The sequence below is a fragment of the Cololabis saira genome, chromosome 18 (assembly GCF_033807715.1).
Source record: "Cololabis saira isolate AMF1-May2022 chromosome 18, fColSai1.1, whole genome shotgun sequence".
Classification (NCBI taxonomy): domain Eukaryota; kingdom Metazoa; phylum Chordata; class Actinopteri; order Beloniformes; family Belonidae; genus Cololabis; species Cololabis saira.
The window spans coordinates 35,354,295-35,360,777 of NC_084604.1; positions in this window are offsets into that span (position 1 = coordinate 35,354,295).

Consider the following 6,483-nt stretch of genomic DNA (forward strand, 5'->3'; position numbering starts at 1 on the left):
TTTCGTTGACGAAAGCAGCTTTACTTCCTGCTGCAGCAGCGATGGGAGAGTGAGCCCGGCCCGGTCTGGACCGAGCCCAGCCGGGTCCAGGCCGGCCGTAAACAGCAGACGTAGATGTTTCCAGTGCTGACGCTGCAGGCAGGGAATCCACAGAGCAGCAAGCTGCAGAGCAGGAGGTGTGGGGTGTGTGCTCAGCTGCCACAGGTTTGCACCCAACTGTCTCAGAAAATTTGAATATTGTGATAAAGTTCTTTATTTTTTCTGCAATTAAAAAAACAAAAATGTCATACATTCTGGATTCATTACAAATCAACTGAAATATTGCAAGCCTTTTATTATTTTAATATTGCTGATTATGGCTTACAGTTTAAGATTAAGATTCCCAGAATATCCAAATCCAACATTACATTCAAAAGAACAATTAAAGCCTGTATGTTAAGGAAATATAACGAAAAATGTTGAGTTTGATTGACATACCCGTAGGCGGTGGTCATTTTATTTAATGTTATTTTAATTTTATTTTAGTTGTTTTTATTCACTTAGTTGTTTTTTTTTTATTATTATTTTTAATTTATGTTATTTGTGAAAGGGGCAGATCAGATAAGATTCTTCTTCTTTCTGCTCCCTTTTCATTCATAAGTTAGGAACATTTGTATTTGTGTTTGTATTAAATTGTTTTGTTTTTTGAATGAAATAAAGAATAAAATGAAATGAAATGACATATTCTAATTTTTTGAGAAAGGATATTTGAGTTTTCTTAAACTGTAAGCCATGATCAGCAAAATTAAAATAATAAAAGGCTTGCAATATTTCAGTTGATTTGTAATTAATCCAGAATGTATGACATTTTTGTTTTTGTAATTGCATTACAGAAAATCACAATATTCTAATTTTCTGAGACAGTCCTGTATCTGCATATTCACATACGTGTAACTGGATCTGGTCTCGTTAAACCGTTCCAATTAACTTGGACTCATTCTTGACAGGAGAGAAAATGACTTGCTGAAGACAAATCAAACACTAAAACACCAAGATAGCTCTTGCAAAACTGAGTGTAGAGACTTTTGAGTCTCAGCCAGGAACCACGTAGCAGAAATGACTGAAGTATCGTGAAATAAGTGTGCAGTAACAAATATTACTGTGCCATAATGGCATGGAATGCAACGTACATCCGTCTGTGTATCCTCGGCGCCGAGCATCAGCTGGGATTTTGACAGCTGGACCTTGTTTTTGCAGACACGTCTCACTGGAACATATCACAAGTGTTGCTGCCTGCAACTGTCCCTGGATGGGACCACGTAGTTGCAGCGATGCAAACACGACTTAAACGCCATTAAAAAAGACATGAATTTACACTAAAAGTGACTGTATACATGCCAGGGATGTAAAACTCCACCTCTTATAGGTCTCGTTGGATTATCCTTTCAAGTATAAATATTAAAAACTGTCCTGAAAAACTTGAAATCAAGAACAGACTCCGGCTCTGGCAGCATGTAATCCTGCAGCGATAAAATGCAGGAGCAACACGAAGGCAAGAAGTGGCCCTGAGGGGACGACAACACAAAAAAAACAGGCATAAGCTTGAAGAATGTGACTGCTGGGATTAAATCTGCAGAATCTAACGGAAAAACAGCCTCAGCCTCTGCAGATAGTGTTACTTCAGGAGGGGCGTTTGTGTGGAAACTGCACGAGGACTAACCATTTTTAATGATTTATTAGAGTCTGGCCTCGGCAGCTCTCGGAGTCCTAACGCCGCGATGATCCGACGCACACGTGCCGCCCGCTTCGGAAAGCCCCGGCTGGACCCACAAAGCTCTCGTGGAATCCCCCGGTCATTTCAGAGGAATCAGCGTCTTAGTGCAGATGAACTGAACGCCGTGTCGGATGATGCACGGAGGACGCGAGGCTAATCACGTAAACGAGCTTATTGCAGACACACCAATGCCAGACAGCCCTACAGGCTAAACCGCGGCACATGAATCATTAAAAACACCCCGGTAACTATTGATATTGCATACAAACTTTTTCCATGTGCACACTTTTGCTTGAGTGGGAGCTAGGCCTGTGTTGAAAAAAATGAATTTCCCAATTCTAAATCGATTCGCATATTTATTCCTAAAAATCGATTCATATGTCTAAAGATCGAATTTTTTTTCTTTTATTTATTTATGTATTTTTTTTTTCATCATTCATCATTTCATTTTATTTTTTATTTTATTTTTTTCATTGTCTTTTTTCTTCGGTGCATGATGCTTTTCTTTCTTTTTTAGCTACTTTTATTATGTTTTTGTTTTTTTCATTGACTTTTTTTTTCTTCTCTACTGTGCATCAAGCACACCTTTCGTTTTAGCTACTTTTATTTATTGACTCACTTGTCTTTTAATTACTTTTATATTCATATACTTTTATATGTCAAGAAGAAGGGTATATACTGTATATATGTATTATTGTTGTTATTATTATTATTATTATTATTATTATTATTATTGTTATTGCTATTATTATTCTTTTATATATCGGATATTCTTATATTGCAAGAAGGGGCCGGACTAGATAAGCATTTGCTTCTTCCTGTCCCTTCTTGAACAAAACTGGTTGTGCTTTATTATTGTTGTTGATGTATGGTGTGTTTTTTTGTTTTGTTCAAGATGAATAAAGATCAATCAATCAATCAATCATTACAACTTTTGGTTATTTTTTTGTTTTTCCCCAAAAAAGGAATGTTTTGTTGGACACGAGAATAACTGGTGCCATGTTTTTGCCTTTAAATATGTTTAAAGGTTTGAAAACATTAAAGTGTTAGGTTATAATTGCATAAATTGTCTATATTTCATTACTTTATAAACTGTCTTGGGGTTACATTTGCAAAAAATGCTAAAAACCAAATGCTCAAAAATTTAAAACCAAAATAGACCGAAAATGGAACAAATAAAAACGGAATGTGGGAAAAAATAAAACCGATTTAATCCGTCTCTGTTTCCTCCCTGGATCTGTTTGGTAATTCTGACCCACATGATGTTTCTGTTTCAGTTCTATCAGCATTCTGGGAGCTGATTGGTCCTTACAGCATCATTAGCTGCCAATACTTGCTGTTTAATCTCAATATAATACTAGTAGTAATATTTTGCATAACTACAGTCATATAATTCATGCAACAGCTCAAAAAACAATTTTAATAACACTAACCCAAATCAATATCAGAATCGAATCAAATCAAATCTTGATAATCGATTCTGAATCTTAAGAATCAAATCGATTCTTGACATTTGAATCGATCCCCAGCCCTACCCGGTAACTATTGATATCGCATACAAACTTTTTCCATGTGCACACTTTTGCTGGAGTGGGAGCCACTGAGGACGTATTTGAGTTTGTTTTACTTTCTGGTGGAACAACGACCTCTGACTGCACCTCCAGAGGGTAATTGTCAACATGAATATCAGATCAGAAGGAGGGTGGAAAGTCCTCTGCGGGTCGGGAGCGCGGAGCTTGTTCACGGGGGGGGGAGGAATGTGGCGGGAGCTGGACGGGCAGATGGGAGCGGCGGAGAGGAAGCTGCACCCTCGGCTGACCCTCACCTCCTGAAAGATCCAGATCAGGGATCAAAGCAGCCGAGGTGAGCTTCCTCTGCAGTAAATCTGGTTACCACGTCTCCGACACGCATCCTTCGGGGGGAGGGAGGTGTTTTAAGGCAATCGGGAGGGGGCCCCAGGAAAGACACGGGACAAGCTTGACAGATTGCGTCTCAGATAACCTGGGAATGCCACGATATCTCCTTGGAAAAGCTGGAGGAAACGTCTGCTGCCCCGTGACCTGATCCCCCATGGGGGGAATTAACGGATGGATGTCGTCCATCTATCTATCGTTAGGGATGGGCGGTATGGACTAAAAAATGTATCACGATAATTTCTGGCATTTATCCCGATAACGATAAAAATGACGATAAAAAAATACCAATTCAACTCCATCTTTGTAACTATAAATCTATCTCACTCTCAGATCTGCCATGTTTGTTACACAAAAACGTATCAACGGGAATTTATGCTTTTTTTTCCTCTTTCTTTCTTTCTTTCTTTCTAATTTCTTTCTTTCTTTCTAATTTCTTTCAGGCTCGTTTCTTTCTTTCTTTCTTTCTTTCTTTCTTTCTTTCTTTCTTTCTTTCTTTCTTTCTTTCTTTCTTTCTTTCTTTCTTTCTTTCTTTCTTTCTTTCTTTCTTTCTTTCTTTCTTTCTTTCAGGCTCATTTCTTTCTTTCTTTCTTTCTTTCAGGCTCGTTTCTTTCTTTCTTTCTAATTTCTCTTTCTTTCTTTCAGGCTCGTTTCTTTCTTTCTTTCTAATTTCTCTTTCTTTCTTTCAGGCTCGTTTCTTTCTTTCAGGCTCGTTTCTTTCTTTCTTTCTTTCTTTCTTTCTTTCTTTCTTTCTTTCTTTCTTTCTTTCTTTCTTTCTTTCTTTCTTTCTTTCTTTCTTTCTTTCTTTCTTTCTTTCAGGCTCCTTTCTTTCTTTCTTTCTTTCTTTCTTCCTTTCTTTCTTTCAGGCTCCTTTCTTTCTTTCTTTCTTTCTTTCTTTCTTTCAGGCTCCTTTCCTTCCTTCCTTCCTTCCTTCCTTCCTTCCTTCCTTCCTTCCTTCCTTCCTTCCTTCCTTCCTTCCTTCCTTCCTTCCTTCCTTCCTTCCTTCCTTCCTTCCTTCCTTCCTTCCTTCCTTCCTTCCTTCCTTCCTTCCTTCCTTCCTTCCTTCCTTCCTTCCTTCCTTCCTTCCTTCCTTCCTTCCTTCCTTCCTTCCTTCCTTCACACTAAAACATCATCAACAGGAATTTATCGTTTTTACCGTGAGATACAAATTCTTATCGTGAGGAATTTTTTGACGGTATATCGTGAACGGTAAAATATCACCCATTCCTACTATCTATCTATCTATCTATATAGCACATCTTCGGTTTTCTCTTTCACCGTGGATCGCACTTTGGGAATCCTTTATATTTCAGCGTTATTTTGGCGAAGATAAGAGTGAGTTTGATGCTCCTGAACAAGGTCGGTCCTGGATCAACATCAACCATCATCGTTGGTCCCGGTGAAGCTGCAGTCTGTCTGTGGTGAACACTGACACACCGGGTCGGAGCGGATTTGGTCATAATGTTTAAACTGTGTTTTGTGATTAATAAGCACGGTTTTTAATGATTTTGCGTTGGATCGATGTAGCAAAATAAATAGTTCAGACCATCCAGCTCCTCAACCATCTGATACGTGTTTCACCTGAGCAGAGTTCAGGTAGAAAAACATTTACAGGACTGTCAGAAAATTAGAATATTGTGATTTTCTGTAATGCAATAAAAAAAAAAAAAAAATGTCATACATTCTGGATTCATTACAAATCAACTGAATTATTGCAAGCCTTTTATTATTTTAATATTGCTGATCATGGCTTACAGCTTAAGAAAACTCAAATATCCTATCTCAAAAAATTAGAATATTCTGGGAATCTTAATTCTTAAACTGTAAGCCATAATCAGCAATATTAAAATAATAAAAGGCTTGCAATATTTCAGTTGATTTGTAATGAATCCAGAATGTATGACATTTTTGTTTTTGTAATTGCATTACAGAAAATAAAGAACTTTATCACAATATTTTAATTTTCTGAGACAGTCCTGTAGTTCAGGTAAAAATGGCAGTCGAATCAGCAAAAATGTGAGTTTTCTAGATAGGATAAATTAATTCCTGATAAAATAAGTTTGTGTTTACAGTGTGTGCATGTGAATAAGATTCTCTCAACTTCAAATTGACACTCTGGACGCCTCCATCGCCTCAGACGCCTCTTGCAGCGAGCTTTTTTAGAAAATGACTGGCAGCCGGACGCCTAGTGTGAATGCACGATTAAAGTAACTACATGGATACACGCAGCTTTAAGTTACAGCGTAATCCATCATTTTGAAATCAAATCGTAAGAAATACGACAGTTCCTAAGACTGTTGTCTTCAATAACCGTCTTGTTAAGATAACGTGTCTGGTAGCGATGGTTCACTCCCACCACAAGGTGGTGATAATTATTCAACTGGTTGTGCTCGGACCGAACAAACGAGCAGCGCTTCTTTACCGTCCGGCTCCAGTAAAACCGAGTTAATGATGTGAATAAGAGGAATGTGCAAAGCAAAGCAAGTACCGTATTGGCCCGAATATAAGACGACCCCCTCTTTTTCAAGACTCAAGTCTGAAAAAAGACTTTTTTGAACACCAAACTCAATTTTTATACAGAAAATAATTACAGTACATCTGAAACAAATTATTATAACAATATATTTGAGTGAAAAAGCATGTTATTCTGCCTCATTCAAATCATTATCTTGAAGTTTGCATCATAACTTCTCAGCTGCCGGGCCGAACTTCCACCCACTTTTCTCCAGATTGTCGCTACGTTTCTCCATTTCCTGTCATCTCTTCTCTTATTTTCTTCTCTTTTCTTTCTTACCCCTATTTTTATTTTTCTTCTTC